We start from the raw sequence: 19,186 nt of genomic DNA on the forward strand, positions 1-19,186 counted from the left end.
TTACAGAACAAGGACTATATATATATGTATATATCTACATATATATATATATATGTATATATCTACATATATATATATATATATATATATATACACACACACACACACATACACACACACATTTTTTTTGTTTTTGAGATGGAGTTTCGCTCTTCTTGCCCACATTGGAGTACAATGGCGTGTGATCTCGGCTCACTGCAACCTCCGTCTCCCAGGTTCAAGCAATTTTCCTGCCTTAGCCTCCGAGTGGCTGAGATTACAGGAACCCACCACCATGCCTGGCTACTTTCTGTATTTTTAGGAGAGAAGGGGTTTCACCATTTTGGCTCGGCTGGTCTCAAATTCCTGACCTCAGGTGATCCACCTGGCTTGGCCTTCCAAAGTGTTGGGATTACAGGCGTGAGCCACCACGCCTGGCCACAGAGGCAATGTAGATGAAATAAACTGGAGTGAGAAGACCAGCCTTAAGGTCCTAGTCGTTCCTCTTGCCAAGCGCACGTTCTAGGCAATGTTTGACCTTTCTTGTCCTAAAATGGGGTTATTTTCATCTGGATGTTCTGTTTTAAGGTTATTCTGAGAGCTGATTGACATATGCATGTGCAGATGTTTTATAAACTGCATTCTCTATGTACTGAAAGGAGTAAGTAGGATGGATTCCAAAGCTCCACAAAGTAGGAATTATTATCCTGTCAACAGCTCAGGAGGCATCTTTGGAGAGGTGGGGTCTTGCTCAAGGTCCACAGCGAGGGTGGGTTAGCGTCCAGTTTTGAGTTCAAAGCTCACAAACTTTCCACTGTGCCTGACCCCTTGCCATCTGCAGTCTACTATTCAGCACTCATGCCTTATCCTGGGAGTCAGCTTGCCAATTTCCCCCATATCTTGTTGCCGGCCTAGGACAGATTTGCTCATTTAGGATGCCATTGACCTTATCTAATAAAAAGAATCAGGATCCAAGGAGTCTGTTTAATTCATTATTAAAGATCATTTCCTGTTATTATCTTCCCTATAGCAAAATTAGCTGTTAACTCTCCTGTTAGCATAACCCAGCCAGCATTACTAGGAAATTAGGAAAAAAATCAGTTTAATGATATGTGCGCTGAGCCCAGGGAATTCCCCATCTTTGGCGCATATTAACATTATGCCTTAGAAGTCGAGGAAATGTTCTGTTAAGTGGAAAAAGAGTTGCAGAAATTTTACTTTTAAAAGTCAAGTAAAAAGTTTCTTTTTTTTTTTTCCCAAGTCAAATTAATTTTTGTCTCAGGGCAAGAAAAAATAAATTAAAAATCACACACTGCCGCTTCCTCTCAGGCCCCGTTTCCTCCTGGATTTCTGTCCCTCTTGACTGGGGTTTTGGGTTTCTCTGGCCCAGTTTGGGTCTTGGAAGACACCAGGCTTCAAGGGTTTCTGCTCCTGGGAACCTCTGGCCATGGCGGAGTGGGGCAGTCTGCCCCCCTTCCACATGCCTTCCTTTTGGGTCCTTCTCTTACTCCTGGGCAGTTGTTGGGGTTGAGGAGGGAGCAAGGACTGAGACCCGATGATGCAGGGAGGTCCTGTGCTGTATGATGTGGAGTGTGGTTGTCCCCTGGATAAGGGCTTGCTAGAACACAAGCCCTTATCTGAGCACAGGCTGCTAATCTGGTGCTCCTTAATTTCATGCTTTCAGATTCTATGCTCATCTCCAGGCTCAGACCTTCACTGATGCATGCACCCTCTCCACCTCCCAACTAGAAGTCAACCACAGCATTTAAACACAGTGACATTGGCAGGTATATCTTCAAAACAAAGACTCAGAGTCATGCCAATGGATGTGTGAGCCCATTTGTATCTGGCATAAGCTTTCCGTTCTCGAGTGAGTTACTTAATCTCGGAGCTCTGTATCCTTAACTGGGATACAAAGATGGTGCTAAGGGGTTGCTGGTCTCAAACTCCTGACCTCAGGTGATCACCCTTTCCTCCACGGGACATTAACACATGGGCTGACCAGGGCTTGTTGGGGGACTTTAGCAGCCTCCACCAGACTCCCACAAAGGGCAGAAATCATGCTGGTGTGACCATAAGTGAGGTGCCCAGTGGTGAGTGGGTACCCAGGAAGTGAGGCGCTCTGGACAAAAGGTGCAGGTAGTGAGCAGGTGTTTCATGGTTGGCAACACAGTGCTTTGGAGGCCTGTGCTCACGCGTCTGAAACCATAGGGGTACCTGGATGTATGTGGGGGGAGATGCAGCAGCAGCCTGGCGTAGTCAGTGAGTCATTGGGCTTGGAGTCCACAGACATGTGGTAGAGCCCTAGCTCCATGTGGCCTCGAGAAAAATCACAAAAGTGCTTTGGGGCTTCATAGTTTCAGCTGGAAGGGAGACATCTGCCAACCTTTGCAGGTTGTTGCTTTAGAAACTGCATTCTCTACATAATGAAGGGTGCATACATGTGGTGAAGATGGCAGGTGATAACATTTCTGGAGGCTTCACCAGCACAGAACTGTGAGATCTCAGAACAGGCAGAGGGGACAGTGCTTGGCCAGGAACACAGGGAAGGTGAGACGCTTGTGGAGTCCTTTCTACGTACCTGAAACCCTGTTAGGCTCGTGGGTTCTTGTAACTCAATTTCCAAGAAAATTAGAGTTAGTTGGAATATTCACAGAATATCAGCACAGTCAGGGACCTTGGGAAGCTCAGCCAGGTGACCAACTCTTCATAGTTTGTCCAAAATTTTACTGATTTTATTAATATTAATAATTAATAATAATGGCACTGTAAGTAACATGCCCTGGGAAACTTCCCATTTCTTGGCAAAGTGGTCACTTTGGTGGTCACCCTACAAATCTTGTTTTAAAGACTACAGTCAGGGCCAGAGACTATCCAGCCCAAAGTCATATGGTTAAGGACCCACTGAGCTGTTTTTAATGTGAACCATGCTTTCTGCGCAAGGAGAGAATCCAGCTCACCTTCCGCCAGCCCAAGCAGGACCCACAAGCCACATACATGCATCCAAAGAGATAAAGTTTCCTTGGGCTTCTTTCTTTTTTTTTTGAGATGGAGTCTCACTCTGTCACCCAGGCTGGAGTGCAGTGGCAGTCTTTGCTCACTGCAACCTCCGCCTCCCGCGTTCAATCAATTCACCTGCCTCAGCCTCCTGAGTAGCTGGGACTACAGGCGTGCGCCACCATGTCCAACTAATTTTTTTTTTTTTTTTTTTTTTGTATTTTTAGTAGAGACGGAGTTTCACTATGTTGGCCAGGATGGTCTTGATATCTTGACCTAGTGATCTGCCCGTCTTGGCCTCCCAAAGTGCTGGGATTACAGGCGTGAGCCACTGTGCCCGGCCCCCTTGGGCTTATTTCACCTGTTGGTATCTGACTTACAATTGTTCTCTGTTAACTCCATTATCTTTAATTTGCAAGAATGCGGCCAACAGAAAACCTCTGGACACTTTCTCTTTAATGAAACACAATTTGATTACAAATCATCAGAGTCCCCTGGCAGACAGTCTTTTTCTGGAGGATTTTAGCTTGCCATGGTCACACCAGCATGATTTCTGCCCTTTGTGGGAGTCCAGTGGAGGCTGCTGAAATCCCCCACCAGGGGTGGTAGCCACCAGCACCCCCGTTAGCCCATGTGCTAATGACAGCTGCTGAAAACACCCTCCCTCATGGCCTTGTGGATGAGAGGGGTTCTTTGCGGGCTTGGACACAGTGTACCAGAAATGCCTTCCAGCTTCACCATACCATTTGATTCAACGTGCTAGTTTATTTTTTAATTTTTTTGGGGGTGCACACTTTTAGCTTCTAGTTCAATTGCTTTAATAATTAATGAGCTATTTATTTACATGATTTATTCTTAAGTTTTTTTACTTTGTATCTTTTAAGAGATTTGTCCGTTTCCACATGTGCTATCAAATGTGCAGGCATAAAGTTGTTCATAATACGCTTTTATTGTCCTTCTAATTTTTTGTATGTTGCATGATGTTTCTCTTTGAATCTTAATGTTGGTAATTTGTATCTCCTTTATTTATTAATCAGTCTAATCAAGAAGTTTGTTGATTCTTTTTTCTTTTTTTAAAATTACACTTTAAGTTCTGGGGTACATGTGCAGATCGTGCAGGATTGTTACATAAGTATACACATGCCATGGTGGTTTGCCGCATCCATCCCCCCGTCACCTACATCATTAGGTATTTTTTCTAAAGTTATCCCTCCCCAATCCCCCCACCCACTGCTATCTCTCCCCTGTTGGCGATCCCCCAACAGGCCCCAGCGTGTGTTGTTCGTCTCCCTGTGTCTATGTGTTCTCATTGTTCAACACCCACTTATGACTCAGAACATGTGGTGTTTGGTGTTCTGTTCTTGTGTCAGTTTGCTGAGAATGATGGTTTCCAGCTTCATTCATGTCCCTGCAAAGGGCATGAACTCATCCTTTTTTATGGCTGCTTAGTATTCCATGGTGTATATATGCCACATTTTCTTTATCCAGTCTATCAAAGTTTATTTTTTTTTGTATCTGTCAACAGGCATTATCATGGCAAATGTCCAGCAGACCGGATATGGGGTGATCAGCTGTTTGAAGGTAAAAGGTAAGAGCCATGAAGTCGTGTTACAAGAACATCTGTGTTTATTGGGACATTGAAGAGCCTCAGCTCATGGATATGTAAGGTGAGTTGGACAGCATCAGCCTTATAGGGCTGAAAGGCAACCCTCTGGGGCAGTATCCTTAATGCGGCAATTTAATAGACACGATGCGACCAGGTCACACTGTTCCTGGGACAGGGTGGCAGTGACTTACTGAGCATCATTTGGAATCTTTTAATCTTGTCATGTGTGCCACCAAACTTGTATCACTTAACACTATGGCTGTTCCAAACACTACTGAGTTGTGCACCATAGTCCTCAAATCCTGATTTTCACCTGCCAGCTCATGCTCTCAGATCCCATGCTCATCTCCAGGCTCAGACCTTCACTGATGCATGTGCCCCCTCCACTCCCAACTAGAAGTCAACCACGGCATTTAAACACAGTGACATTGGCAGGTATCTTCAAGACAAAGACTCTGAGTCACACCAATGTTTGCATGAGCCCATTTGTATCTGGCATTAGCTTTCCATTCTTGAGTGAGTTACTTAATCTCTGAGCTTTGTATCCTTAACTGGGAAATGGGGTTAACATGTGAATCATGATGATGAATGAATAGGATGGCATCGGGGATGATAAATTTGTCAACAGCAGTGGGTATGATACGGTAGGGTGAGGCAGGGTTAAGTATGGGTCTGCCCTTCACCAGTTGCAGGTCTTAGGGAGTCTATTTGGGCTCTATGGGCCTCAGTTTCTTTAACTTTAGAATGAGGGTAAGAGTTGTACCATCTTTATAGTATCGTGTGTAGTAAGGATGGAAAGCCATGTACGTATTTAATATAAGCATTGAGTTCAAAGTCCAATACACAGTAAAGGCAAGTCCAGCATGGATAGCATGCTTTGGACTGGACAGCCTGGCGACCCACACTCTGCAGATGGCAACTTTTATTATTCTGTCCATACTGTGGCCAAGCAGTGAACTCCTAGGTGTTCAGTTGAAGTAACAGAGACCAGGAGAGGTAGAATGAATAGCGCAGGGTTTTGCACACAGTGAAAGGTAAGACCAAAGAGCAACCCAGTTGCAGCTTCTGGTTCTTTTTTTTTTTCTTTGAGACAAGGTCTCTCTGTCACCCAGGCTGGAGTGGAGTGGCATGATCATGGCTTACTGCAGCCTCAACCTCCTCCTCAGGCTCGGGCCATCCTCTCACCTCAGCCTCCAGAGCAGCTGTGACTACCGGAGGGGCCACCATGCCCAGCTAATTTTTGTATTTTTAGTAGAGATGGGGTTTTACCATGTTGCCCAGGCTGGTCTCAAACTCCTGGCCTCAAGTGAGCTTCCTGTCTTGGCCTACCAAAGTGTTGGGATTACAGGCGTGATCTGGTTCTTTCTGATTGAGGGGTCTGTCTGGGCTCAGGAGGAGGGTCTTGTCTGCATAACAAGATGGATGAAACATTCTCAGTTCCTTCCTGTCACCAGCAAGAAGAAGCAGAGTAGCATAAGCACACAGGGTGCTGGTCAAAAGGACAGGTTCTAGTCCTCACCGCACCATGAACTGGCTGTGTGACCTTGGCCAAGTCATTTCTCTTCTCTGGTCCACTCAATGTCTCCATTTGACATGCTGGAGAACTGAATTTATCTATGTCCAGGTTCTTTCCCTTTCCCTTCATTCCATGAATTTCTAAGTACCATCTCTTTATTTCTTACTTGTGCACAATCTCACCTCTGTCTTCCAGCTAGAACGCATGTGCCTGAGGCCAAGCATCTTCCCTGAATGCTCCCTAGTAAGTGCCTCACACATGTGGGATCAGAGCCTGTGGTTGTAGGAAAATCAGCATTACCTGCAGGTGGGTGTGAGGGGCACATGGTTTCACTCCATCCTCCAACTTCTTAGAGGAGAAAATATTTTAATGGTTTGAAACAACCCAGATCTACACAAAAGGGCATGAAAACAGCTACTTAAATTATACTTGCACTTGACAATGCAAAGATCAGAAAACTCCCAACAAAATAGATGACAGGAAGAAACAAAAGGCTGAGCACTTTAATTTAACTCAAGATGACGCCTCCATCATCCTGTGGTCTGTAGTCCTGCTAGGGTCCCTGTTCCCTTTTGCACATGCGTGGTGTGTGTTCACATGAACTCTTCTACAACTTTGCATCACAGCATGCATCTTCTCCCTCATTGGTTCCACACATTCAGCCATAGCTGTTCATGACTGCTCTCCTTCTGCAATTGTTTGAAAACAGCATCAGAGAAAAGCTCCTTTATCTTGCTGCGATTGGTTCTTTTTTTTTTTTTTTTTTTTTTTGGGGTGGTGTGTCTTGTTCTGTCACCCAGGCTGCAGTGTAGTGATGTGATCTCGGCTCACTGCAACCTCTGCCTCCTGGGTTCAAGCAATTCTCCTGTCTCAGCCTCCCGAGTAGCTGGAATTACAGGCATGTGCTACCACGTCTGGCTAATTTTTTGTATTTTTAGTAGACAGGGTTTTATCATTTGGCTAGGCTGGTCTCGAACTTGTGACCTCAAGTGATCTGCCCACCTCGGCCTCCCAAAGTGCTGGGATTATAGGTGTGAGCCATCGTACCTGGCCATTGCTGCGACTGGTTCTAAGAGTCTTTCTGCTCTTCTTTCTCTCTCCCTGCTATGCTAACTCTCACAGGACTCAGATTTCTTAGGAAAGTTGCACGAGGATCATCTACTTTGCAGGGTTAGATATGAGCCTTGCCTTGAAAGGCTGAGCATCACAAACAGTAACACACAGTCTGTTTTCTCTCCTGAAGTCCCATACCTTATACTAGATATCTAAGAGATGCTGAGCTTTGGGGAAAAGAAGGGAGGAGATGTTGGGGAGGAGATGTTTCTTGTTATGAGAAAGCCCATTTCCAGAGAATCAAAAGACTTGAATTCCATTCTGCTGTCGGTGGCCATGGGGAAGTCACTTTTTCATGTGGGACTCAGTTTTCGCATATGAAAAATTAAGTCATTATTTAAACCACAAAGTTCATTTTAAACTCTAAAATAGACCATCCCTCTATTTTTCTAAGACTCTACTTGGGATAAGTTTCCATCAAGGTTCTTTACAATGTACCCCATTTATTTATTTGAGACAGGATTTTGCTGTTGCCCTTGTTGCCCAGACTGGAGTGCAGTGGCACCATCTTAGCTCACTGCAGCCTTGAACTCCTGGGCTCAAGTGACCCTCTCACCTCAGCCTCCTGAATAGCTGGGACTACGGGCATGTACCACCATGCCCCGCCTTTTTTTTTTTTTTTCTATAGAGATGGAGTCTCCCTCTGTTACCCAGGCTGGTCTTGAACTCCTGGCCTCAACTGATCCTCCTGCCTTGGCGTCCCAAAGTGCTGGGATTATAGGCATGAGCCAATAATCAAAATGGAGTGCCTGGTCATGCATCCCATTTAATCCTCAAAACAGCCCTTTGAGGATGGTGTAATTAGCCTCATTTTACAAGTGGGGCAACCAAAGTTCAGAGAAGTTAATAGACCTACCCAGTGAAAAAAGTTATGAAGCCAGAGACCAAATCCAGAATTTTCTAACTCTGGCACCCATGTTTCTAACTCTAAAGATTTTTCTAACTCTACCTCTCAAATATCATGAGACTTTGGTGTTACTCTCAGGAAAACTGCTGAGAAAATTCTGCTTGATTTCCCTGCCCCCATTTGCACAATGTGTTCCCTGTCATGGATAACTTTCCTTTCAAAAAACTTCCAAAGGACAAGTGATGCATTATGTCTTTTATTTTTGGCAACTTCACACAATAACCTTAACAGCCTCTTGGCTTCCATCTCCCAGGGATGGCATTTCAAGTATGCCTGGTCATGGAGTGCCTGTGGTTTAAAATTTTAATGGAAGACCCTTACCCCCATCTGTCTTTATCCACTGTTGCCCTGACCCTGGCTCCCTAGTGGTCACTGAGCTTTGCAGGCCCCCCTTCCTCCAGCCCATCTCCTCCTGCCATTGAGAGGGGGCTGCTTCCCTTTCCCAGCGGCAAGCCCCTGATTCTTTTAGCACAGCCAACAGGCTCCATTGGGGCTTTCAAGCTTGCTGGCAATTTGGATGTCAGTAGCTGGGAAAATCAAGCTTAATATTTGATGACATTACAAAGTCAGACTGTTCTATTTTCATCCCAGATAGAGTGAAAAAGCAGAGTTCTTACCAGGAGACTCCCAAAAAAGTGGGAGACAGTTGGTCTGGGAGCTACAGCAGGTTGGTGGTGAGTACTGGGCAGGGGGTCAGCATGTGAATGCTCTGGTTTTGTCTTGACAGCCAACTTGTGGTTGACATTGGGCAAGCCATTCTTCCTCTGAGCTCTGTCTTCCTCCTGCACAAATAAATGATTTCTCAGGCTATAAGTACTCTGATTTAGGAAGGATGTGATCTTAAACTCAGGGCTGACTTGGGGAGGTGTTTCTTTCCTCTATGAAAACTTCAGGAATGGCTAGGGTGTTTTGAGGGGAGGGGACAGAAAATCAAGGAAGTGCCCTGGAGACCAGGTGAGGAAGACTGAAAAACGGGACTAGCTCTGTTTGCAGGACATACGGAAGCTTCAGGATGCCCAGTCACTGTGCTGGGGTTCCAGGGTGGAGCCCAAGGCTTTGGGGACCTAGAAGGCTGATGTGGGAAAAGTCAGGCTTCTGTTCCTGCGAGTCTCCGGTCTGATGCTCAGGGGAGGTGCTGGGTTCAATCGTCACCGCCAGACTCATGCCTGTCCTGTTCCTTCTGCTTCTGCAGCATCTGCACGTGTGCCCACACAGGGGTGTACAATAAGACCATACAGCCCCATGCTCTCGTCCCGCACATGTGGAGTCTGGCGTTTACCCTGTGTTGAGCACGGGACCCAGTGCTTGCACTTGCATGCCTTTCCATCTTTATCACAGTACTAGGAAGTCAGTGCTACTCTCAAACCTATTTTACAGTTACAGAAACTGAGGCCAGAGAAGCTAAATGGCTTTCCCAAGACCACACAACTGGTCAAGGGAAGACCTGTACTTAACCCTGTCTCACCCTAATCCATACCCATTTGCTTTTGACAAATTCTGAGTCCCCTCCCTTCTAGACCAAGTCAATTGGGCAGATACTGGTTCCTGAATATGGCTTTCTTTTAATGTGTCTCCAGGATCGCTTTTCTCTGACCTGGAGTCTGGACTGGCTTAGGGCACAAGGCAGGGTTTTTAGGGAGGTATGGACAGAAGCAGGAATGATATCAGGTTACCAGATGCTTGCAGGACAGTTTCTGGGTGGCTGTGAACTGACCAGGTTCTTCTGCCATTCTCACTTGCAGCTGTCAAGAATAACTGTAGATACAGTGTCTTCTGATAAGGAGGAGTTGGCTGGAACAGCCTTGGCTCTGTATCTGCCCCTCAGATGTCCTTCAGTGCCCCTCAGATGTCTTTCAGTGCTTTAGCCCAGTGACTCATAGCTCTCCCAGTGGTGGGTCACATCCAGGGAGGGCTTCTTTCTGGGGTCCCTCAGCTATAGTACAAGTGCGGCATGCCCAGATGAGACTCCATCTGCCCTGGGAAGCTCTCCTGAGCCTTGGGGAACTGGCTTGTCATGAATATTTGGCTTTTTGTGTATTTGTAATTAACAGACCTGCATCATATAACTTGTGTGTGTGAGTGTTCTGTCTCATCTGACTCAGGACAGTAGTGAAAATGCCGTCTAAGATGCAGTGAGCTGAAGTGATAACCAGTGCGCTGTGAACCTGCTTTGTGCTGCCATGCTGGGGTTCAGAGGAGGCATCCATGTCTAGAGCTACATAAGGAGACCAAATAGAAAACAGAGGCGAAAGCCCTGTTGTAGGGACAGGGCCAACGTGGCAGGAATTAGTGAGGCGGGATTTGGTGGGCATAGGAGAGCAGTGAAATCCCTAGAACTGAAAAAATCTAAATGTCCACGAAAGAAACATTCGATGGGACATCTAAATGTCCCATTGAATTCCCTAGAGAAACTTGACCTGCCATATTTTGACCCAGCCAGCCTCATTTGTTTCTTGCAATTATTACCAGATTGAAGTTTGCTGGGAGATTCCAACTGACATGGAAGTTGCTGGATTAATAGGAAGAGATCCCCGTAGTCTTAGAAGAATTCTTGGAATGGCTCAGAAATAAACAGAACTTCAAGGAGCAGAGGGATTTGATTACACAGGAGCTGGACTTCTAGATTATGACATTTATATGGTTTGGGTCTGTGTCCCCACCCAAATCACATGTCAAATTGTAATCCCCAGTGTTGGAGGTGGAAGCTGGTGGGAGGTGATAGGATCATGGGGTGAATTTTCCCTTTGGTGCTGTTCTGATGATAGTGAGTGAGTTATCATGATGTCAGGTTATTTAAAAGTATGTAGCATCTCCCCATGTTCTGTCTTCCTCCTGCTCTAGCCATGTGAAGATGTGCCTGTTTCCCCTTCACCTTCCACCATGACTATAAGTTTCCTGAGGACTCCCCAGTCATGCTTCCTGTATAGCCTGTGGAACCGTGAGCTAATTAAAACCTCTTGTCTTTATAAATTACCCAGTCTTAGGTATTTCTTAATAGCAGTGTAAGAATGGACCAATACAGACATCTTATGGAAAAAAGTTCCTCAGGTGGGAAGCTCTATTGTGTACCCTCCTTGAAAATAGATGACCTGTTTTCTCATCTTTCTCTCAGTGTACCATGATCTTCACATGCAGAAAGACAGACAGTTAAGTGGTGGTTGTCTTTGAATATTTTCCTACTGAATGGTTTCTGGCCTGGCTCAGTCCCCCTAAAATATCATCCTAAAGAAATAATGGGCTGGGTGCGGAGGCACACCTGTAATTCCAGCACTTTGGGAAGCTGAGGCAGATGGATCACTAGGTCAACAGATAGAGACCATCCTGGCCAGCGTGGTGAAACTGAATCTCTACTAAAAATACAAAAATTAGCTGGGCATGGTGGCACATGCCTGTAGTCCCAGCTACTCGGGAAGCTGAGGCAAGAGAATCGCTTGAACCCGGGAGGTGGAGGTTGCAGTGAGCCAAGATCTCGCCACTGCACTACAGCCTGGGTGACAGAGCAAGACTCTGTCTCAGAAAAAAGAAAGAAAGAAAGAAAGAAAGAATGAAATATCTTTTCCTTACAAGGCTTTCTAAAGTATGATTTAAAAGTCAGAAATCACAAAAGAAAATATTAATAAATTCAATAACATTAAAGTGGAGTTAACTAAATGCATCATAAATGAAATAAAAAAAAAACAAACATCAAATTGGAAAGATGTTTGCAGGTTTTATCACAGAGGAAGGGATGGTTTCTCTAATATATAGAGTTCCTACAAACCAATAGGAAAAGTGGACCAAGAATACAAAAAGTCCACAGAAAAGGAAGTAAAACTGCTTCTTAAGCATATGAAAATTTACTTAGTCTCATTAGTAAGAAACATAAATTTAAAAAAACAAGGAGATAGGCTGGGTGCAGTGGCTTAGACCTATAATCCTAGCACTTGAGGAGGCCAAGGCAGGCAGATCACTTGAGGTCAGGTGCTCGAGACCAGCCTGGCCAACATGGTGAAACGCTGTCTTTACTAAAAATACAAAAATTAACCAGGCATGGTGACAGGTGCCTCTAACCCCAGCTACTCTGGAGGCTGAGACAGGAGAATTGCTCGAATCCAGGGGGTGGAGGTTGCAGTAGGCCGAGATTGTACCAGACCCCCTCTCAAAACAACAAGAACAACAGAAAACACCCCAGAAACTCCCTGCAGAACATGGAAATAATCTTTTTCATTTTTTCTGGGTGGCAAAGATTAAAAAGTTAGAAAATGCCACGATAGTGAGAGGTGTGTATGAGTATGACATTGGTGGTAGTGTAAATTGTTATAACTCTCTTGGGGGGTATTTAGCAATATCTTGCCAATATCTTTGCCAATATCCTGCCAATATCTTTCCTACTCATAAGTCAAAACTGTGAAACTGTGATTGTTAAGTCCACAAATGACAATGTTTTTCCATGTATATTGAAGTTTCTTAAATAGTATTTTATAGAATAAGTTTTCCTAATACATCATAGAAGAGGTTTTCAGGAGCATAGCTTGAAAAATACTGACAGGCATAATGTAGGAAGTACTTAGAATGTATCTGGGAGCTACCAACACCACTCAGGTCTGGCTATAGTGATGTTTCCTGCCCCTCTTAGGAAGAAAAACCTTTCTCAAACCTCCACCTTCATTTTCTTCTCTTGCAAATGCTTTTTGATCAGAAGCATAAATGCCAGAGCTGCAAAAGTGATTTAAAACCCAAGGGAGCTCCCTGGGGATAGGCTGTTCTCTTTGTAGCTGGGACAAGGAGATGGCAGGCCCATCTCTTCCCAAGAAACTCCCTGGTGTGCAACGAGAGGCCAGAGACTTACCTTGAAGCATTTATTAGGAGAGATGTAACATTTGGAGACAATCTGTTCAAGAAACCCTGCACAGGACACGATTTTGTCCTGAGCTGTGGGGCTGATCTGTGCCAGTGTCCTGACTCCATACGCCTCAATGGAATTTTCTGGCCCAACCTCTCCAAAATGTGTGGAAAAATCTGTTTCTCTGGGTTCTCCTTCTTTGCTTCAAGGTGAAACAGGAGACTTCCTTCACTGCCTTTCTCTGGGAGCACGATGGGCACTAATTACCTGCTCACGGCCAAGCTGGCACCCGGCATGAGTTGTCAGGAGCCTCCAGCCCCTTCCTGAAGCATGGAGGTAAGTGAACACAAGCAGGAGAAGAACCAGTGAGCATGGTGGGGCCACGGATGGCGTCTGCCAGACCAAACTCTTGCTTATTCCTCTGCTGCCGCGAGTCCCCTGCAGGACTAGCTGGGGTCCCCACCCCCCCACCCAAGCAAACTGCTATCCAGGAATCTGATGCCCTTTTGCTCATCAAGGAGGCTCATGTCTTCTATTGAGGACAGCAGCCTTCAAACTTGGCTGATCATTAAAACCATGCTTAAAAAAAATCCCTGCCACCAATGCCTGGATCTTACCCCCATGAGTTCTGATTTAATCAAGATGCTTACAAAGTTCCCGGGTGATTCTAATGTGTCCCCATATTTTGATTATGGGATGACCACATACATTGGGATATTTTGAAGTGTTGGGGCACGACTAACCATTATTTTGGGGCAGTTTGCATAACTTGTACTGTCCTAGGCAGTTTGGGATGCGTGGCTACCCAGCTTTAACCCTGAAAGACCCTTGAGAATTGTTTCCCAAGGACATGATCATAGTTCAGTTTTTTTTTTTCCCCTCTGTGGACAAAAACATTGACACTTTTACGTCGTGGCAGATATCTATAGGGGGTATGTCATGAATCTGATTTTGAGTGCTGTTATATTTCCAATAGCCACAATTTCCACTTCAGGTACTTCCTCTTTCCTCTCTTGAGAAGTGAAGAGGGGTGCCTGCTCCAGTAATTCTCAGCCCCTGCTATTCTTCCTGTAGCCCTGGAGAACATCACACCTGGAAGACACCTTAGCAGTCACCTGGCTCCATCTTCTCTGCAATGCAACAATCATTTCTCCTGTAGCATCTTGGGCAAGGATGAGCAGAGGGCACTGGATTTAAACTCAGAAAGCCTTTCTGAGGCTCGGTTTTCTCATCAGCAAAATATGGATTACACTACCAGCCTCAAAATGTTGCAGTAGGGATTATATGAGACCCTATTCCAGCACATCTTGGGAGGAATGCACAAAGCTAGGAGGACCGCTGAGCCACAGGGAGCAGAGTACAGACTCATCCCCACTCACTGGGGAGACATGCCTCTTCCACGGGCAACCATTCGCTCCGCTAATAGCATGTCTTTAATGGATGACAATCCCTTAATCCTCTTAGAAATGAGGTAATTCCTACATTGTTTAGGAAGAATGGGATGACTATTTCACACTTATACAATAGTTTGAATAAATGGAGTTTGTTATAAATATTAATTGTCTTTCTACACAAGGTCATTCCTAAGTTGAGAGCATGCCTGCCTATTTCACAGGTGAAAAGATCAAGGTGTCATGTGGTCTAAAATCTCCCAGCAGGTACAAGGTGAAAGGGGCTTTTTTTTTTGAGACTCTGTGGGGCATTTTTTTTTTTTTTTGAGACTCTCTTGCCCAGGCTGGAGTATAGTGGTAAGATCTCAGCTCACTGCAACCTCCACTTCCCAGGTTCAAGTGATTCTCCTGCCTTTGCCTCCTGAGTAGCTGGAATTATAGGCAGCTGCCATCATGCCTGGCTAATTTTTGTATTTTTAGTAGAGATAGGGTTTCACTATGTTGGCCAGGCTGATCTTGAATTCCTGACCTCAGGTGATCCATCCGCCTTGGCCTCCCAAAGTGCTGGGATTACAGGCTTGAGCCACCATGCCTGGCCTGGGGCTTCTCTTATATGGGCACCAATCCCATTCATGAGGACTCAGCCTTTGACCTAATCAACTTCAAAAAACCCCACCCCCCACTACCATCACACTGATGACTAGTTTTCCACATATGAAGTTTGGGGGACACAAAAGCATTCAGACCGTAGTGGAAGAAGAGCATGACACTTATTGAAAATCGTGGTGTCTGGCACTTCCACTTGACTTTATTTCGTTACAACCTTTCGACAACCCTACAGGGCAGTTGTCTCTGCATGTTTGTTGAGGAAATAGGCTCAGAGACGTTGTATAACTTGCCTAAGACTACCCAGCAAGGTGGCTAGCTGGGCCAAGTCTGATCTTTCCTGACTTCAAGGCTTAACCCCAGATACCATCGGAGGGGACCATGCCTTTCAGGTCATGAGCATAATATCAAAGTCTCTGGAATTTTCAGACAATCACTGGTTTGGTTGTATCCTTTTACAGCTCCATCTTAGTAAAGAACTTTCAAGGAGATTTTGTGGCCTAAACATTTGGGTCAATGGCTTTCTAAGGTGATGCCTTCCACCTTGGCTCTACCTTTCTTCCATAAGCCTTTATTGGCCTCTAGTGGCTGCTGAATTCTGTGCTCTACACCAGGGTGACAACGATGTCTACAACACGGCCCCTGCCCTCAAAGACCTTCCAGTCTAGTAGGAGAGTCTGTCTAGCAAGCAGGAAATACACTGTAGAGTAGAAATGTGCCAATATGGTGGGTAATGATGGGCAGAACACAGGGTTTGAAGGCTCGCAGGCCCATAGGAAGGAGTATTCAACATTACAGAGCAGATCAGGGAAGACAGCCTGGAGGAGGTAGTTTTCGAATCTGGGTTTGGAACGAGGTTGAGGTGGATAAGGAGAGAAGGAGCAGAGAGAAGATATGCAAAAGTATGGAAGTGCAGAAAGAGGCTTTGGGCTTGAGAAAGGCAAGTCACATGGTCCAGGGCAATGCTGAGGCTCAAGGGCAGGTGGGAGTCAGCTCCTAGGCTGCTGGGCATATATTCTGATTATGATGGGCTCAGCCCACATGTTGATTCTCCTGCTGCAATTCACACTCAGTATGCAAAGCTGGTACAAGGTCCTACTGCCTCGTCTCTTCGAATTAGGCTAGAAAGGTGAAATGACTTCATTACTGTTGTCTTGCTAGTTGCCTCTTCTCTGAGGATCCCTCCTGCTGCATTCGTCTTGCTAGATTACCTGAAGAAGACAGCTTTTGCCCCCGCTGATGGGCCTCCTGGATAATTTTCTCTGCCATTCAGCAGTGACTCTGCCACGTTTTATTCTCCAGCAGATTCTTGCTGTCTTCTAATAATTTTCTTTTAAAAAAGTTTATACTCATTAAAAAGGCCATGTCTGGAAATATATTAATGTGTTTCTTTGGAAAAATAGGCCATCTTTAAATTATTATGCTGTTGATGTAAGCTGGATTTTATTAGCATTTCACCTGTGGTTTGGTGACAGACACAAGCTGGCTTGAAAACTGTTGAAGCGGGATTCTTTGTTGATTAATTTGTTTTTCTTTCTCATGATTCTGACACTTAGGAGATACTTAAATTGTATTTTACAACTTTGTGCAAAACCAGTCTGATTGTTAGAGAGCTGTGTGGGCAGAATTTGGATGTTTTTAATGACGCAGTGGTGGAAGCCATATTTGAAATTCACAGAATTGGGCTGGGCATGGTGGCTTATGCCTATAATCCCAGCACTTTGGGAGGCTGAGGCAGGCAGATCCCCTGAGGTCAGGAGTTCAGGACCAGCCTGGCCAACATGATGAAACCCCATCTCTACAAAAAATACACAATTTTAGCTGGGTGTGGCAGCAAACGCCTGTCATGCCAGCTACTCAGAAGGCTAAGGTGGGAGAATCACTCAGAATAAATGCCCAGCAGCTTAGGAGTGGACTCTCACCTGATTCTCCGGGAGGTGGAGTGAGCTGAGATCGTGCCACTGCACTCCAACCTGGGCAACAGAGGGAGATTCTGTCTTAAAAAAAAAAAAAAGAAAGATAATAAATTCACAGCATCAAACATACCTGGAGTTGGAAGGACATCAATGGTCCAGAGGCCCAATGCCTCAGTTGATGGCTGTTAGTGACAGACTGCTGCCATTCCTGATATACGGTAGATCAACTTCTGCTTGGATCTCTCCAGTGACAGGAAGCTCACTACCTTAACATCAGCCCTGAATTATTGCTAGTGGGGCATGTTGAATGGTGTCACACAGGAGGTATCACAGCCTCCGTGTGCTTCAGTTTGGGCTCCAGAGTTAAGATAGCACAGCCCTGGGCCATGGTATCCAGGAGGCCATTGGCTGTACCAGGGAGAACATATATTCACATGCAGAGGAAAGTGGCTTGGCCCAAAGCCACCTGACAGTGACTAGGAGGTCCCTGAAGCCTGGCTTAAGCAATAGATGTGCAAATTCTCAGGATCTGGGAGTCCAGGAACAAGAAACAGACATCCCAGTGCAGGGTTTGTCCCCAGAACAATGAAACGCACAAAGGGATGTGCAGGCAGGGCATCATGGAGGGCAATCTCCCCAGCTATCCTGGGTAAGGTCATGGCCAGTCCTCAGAATGGAAAGGCTGGGGATCAGAAATCACTGAGTTCCCTGGATGACTCCTTCAACAAATATTTGCCTGTAAGTTCTAGAGAGTAAATTATAGCAAAGTGTTCTCATAGAACGTGGCCTCGGTCAAATGTTTGTGCTGTTATCTTAAAGTCGGGAGTTTAAACTGCCCTTGGGAGGGATTACAGATGCATTCCTCAATGAAGCAGACTAGGAATTTGGTTGGGGTCCAGAGTCTTGGCTCCTGGGAAGCTCATAAGAGATAAAGAGCTGTGTTCTCATCAGGGTCCCCCAGAGCTGCCTGGGATGCTTGTTAACCAAGAGGAGACTCGGAGGGCCTGGGGTGGGGTTTGGCCTCTGCAGTTTTAACAGATTCCCCAAGAGATTCAGGTTTGACAAAGGCTGCCTTTCAGAGCACTGTCGTAACAAGGCACATTTGTCCTGGGCGTGCTACATGTCACAAAAGCACTGTGAAAGATGAAAAGTATTGCACCCATGTGACACGTGTGTGGAGGAGCTGGGGAGCTTTTCAGGCTGTTGTGGGATCACTTCATCCTGTAAATTGGTTGTGTTGCGTTCACTGGCCCTCTGTCCCCTCTCTGGTCTACAGAGAACTGTAGTGTCTGAGAATTCTCTTCTAAAGAGCTTGACTCCCTGCCAGGAGTCACTGGAAATAAGCGCATCACCTCTTTCTACCCTGGCCTGCTCTCTGCTGGGACAAATCTCTTGTCTTAGCCACTGCTTCTACTTTCTGTGAACACATGCTGGAAATAGCTGAAAACACTTAATTCCTTGCACTTAACAACCCAATCTGCCCATTTTCTATGTAGCACAGTCTCTGTCTGCTCCCAGCTACACGTCAGACAGCTGTGACCTCCATTGTGCAGAATGTGGGCATCAGACAGAGCTTTGATTAGCAAGAAATGTGTCAAGTGTCCATGAAGCCCAGAGATGGTGTGAATGAAGCTGGCTCTGCAGGTATTGCTGGTGAGATGTGCCATTCTCACTTTACCTTTCACGTGTCTTTTGAAGAACAGTGCAGAAGCCCTCAGCTGTGGTGGGAGCTGCAGGTACTGGTGTGTGGGCTGGTGCTTCCTGCTGCAGCTGTGGCCAAGGGTGATGTTGCAGGGAATCCCACTGCCGCTTTGCACCCTGCCTTCCCCTTTGCCTCCCTGTGAACCTGAGTGCAACTTTCCCAGTGAACACTTCTGGTCTCTGCTGACTTGCATCTTGGCCTCTGCATTAGCCAGTGAACTCGAGCACGTGGCTTCACTCTTCTGAGCCTCAGTGTCCCCTCTGCCAGGCCAGGCTGGCTCACCTCCCAGAGGCTTTGTAGAGGAAGTGTCTTTCTGCTCCCTCTTCCTTGTCTCAAAGCAGTTTGTGCATCTTATTTCCTGCTCATGAACACAATGCAACATTTTATTTATATCTGGGGTTCTTCACTGCACCTTGCTAAGATCCTGGCATTGTGGAAGAAACTGGTGATCCACAGGAGATCTCAAACCCACAAAGACCCAGTGAATTAACTTCCAGGTGGGGATAGGAGTTGGTCAGGGAATGGGGTGGTGTGGTCAGGCCTGTGTTCACACCTGTCTGAACTGACTTTTATACCGGAGCATCTTGTCTTATGTCAAAATTGGCTGGGCGAGGTGCACATGTCTGTAATC

The 19,186-nt window shown here is 45.7% G+C and overlaps 1 long non-coding RNA gene across 1 annotated transcript in view; it reads left to right on the plus strand.

Moving 5' to 3' along the window:
- Positions 1 to 14,499, plus strand: part of LOC108288876 — a 31,407-nt gene extending 16,908 nt beyond the window's left edge. Inside the window, exons 2-4 of the long non-coding RNA XR_001818878.2 lie at positions 4,502 to 4,643; positions 13,150 to 13,276; positions 13,917 to 14,499. This is a non-coding gene — a long non-coding RNA (uncharacterized LOC108288876). The remainder of the gene's footprint in view (positions 1 to 4,501; positions 4,644 to 13,149; positions 13,277 to 13,916) is intronic.
- The last annotated feature ends 4,687 nt before the right edge of the window (positions 14,500 to 19,186 follow it).

This window comes from Cebus imitator, unplaced genomic scaffold (assembly GCF_001604975.1).
Source record: "Cebus imitator isolate Cc_AM_T3 unplaced genomic scaffold, Cebus_imitator-1.0 Scaffold385, whole genome shotgun sequence".
In the NCBI taxonomy this organism is placed as follows: Eukaryota; Metazoa; Chordata; class Mammalia; order Primates; family Cebidae; genus Cebus; species Cebus imitator.